The sequence below is a fragment of the Penaeus monodon genome, chromosome 27 (assembly GCF_015228065.2).
Source record: "Penaeus monodon isolate SGIC_2016 chromosome 27, NSTDA_Pmon_1, whole genome shotgun sequence".
NCBI lineage: Eukaryota > Metazoa > Arthropoda > Malacostraca > Decapoda > Penaeidae > Penaeus > Penaeus monodon.
Window position 1 is genome coordinate 25,984,740 of NC_051412.1, and position 757 is coordinate 25,985,496.

Sequence of the window (757 nt, forward strand, 5' to 3'; positions counted from 1 at the left end):
TTTACCCACAGACACATAAGGTATATACACATAAAAGTTGATTTCCTATCTTGACACATTTGCCACAAACAGCCAGTAACAAAACGAAACGAAATAACAAACTGGCAGAGCTAGTAATAGAGCTATCGTACCAAATGATGGCAAAGAATGAACACCTGTCGGCAACAGCGAAGCAGATCGTCGAACTAGCTCTCAGATCAAACGAACTAAGCTCTCAAACAAACGAACCAGCTCACAAACAAATGAATCAGCTCTTACAAAAACTAGCTCTCAAACAAATGAACTAACCAGCTCTCAAATAAACCAGCTCTCAAACAAATTAACTAGCATTCAAACAAACGAACCAGCTCACAAACAAACGAACCAGCTCTTACACAAACTTAGCTCTCAAACGAACAGTTCTTAAACTAACTAACCAGCTCTCAAACAAACGTATCTGTTTCCCACGATCATGACCATCACCCGCTCATGACTTGGCATCCGTTCGACACGTCTCTCATGACAGGGCGTCTCATGTAAGTCTTACGAAGCATCTGGCCAATCTTGACAGTGGGTCTGTTTTGTTGTTGCTCGGTTTCCCTTGACTTGTTCGATTTTGCTTTCATGCTCTGGTTTTGTTTACTTCATCAGCTGATCGTTGGTGGTGGTATACATTTTTTTGTTGTTGTTTTTAATAGAGATGGAAATGGTTTTGATGTTTCTGTTTTAGGAACATTATAAATCTCTAAAACAACCCCAAAAAAGAAGACAGCGAGAA

At 39.9% G+C, this 757-nt stretch overlaps 1 protein-coding gene across 1 annotated transcript in view; it reads right to left on the minus strand.

Annotated features, from left to right (window-relative positions):
* LOC119590724 (organic cation transporter protein-like) overlaps positions 1 to 757 on the minus strand; it is an 18,067-nt gene that overhangs the window by 7,814 nt on the left and 9,496 nt on the right. The window lies entirely within an intron of this gene.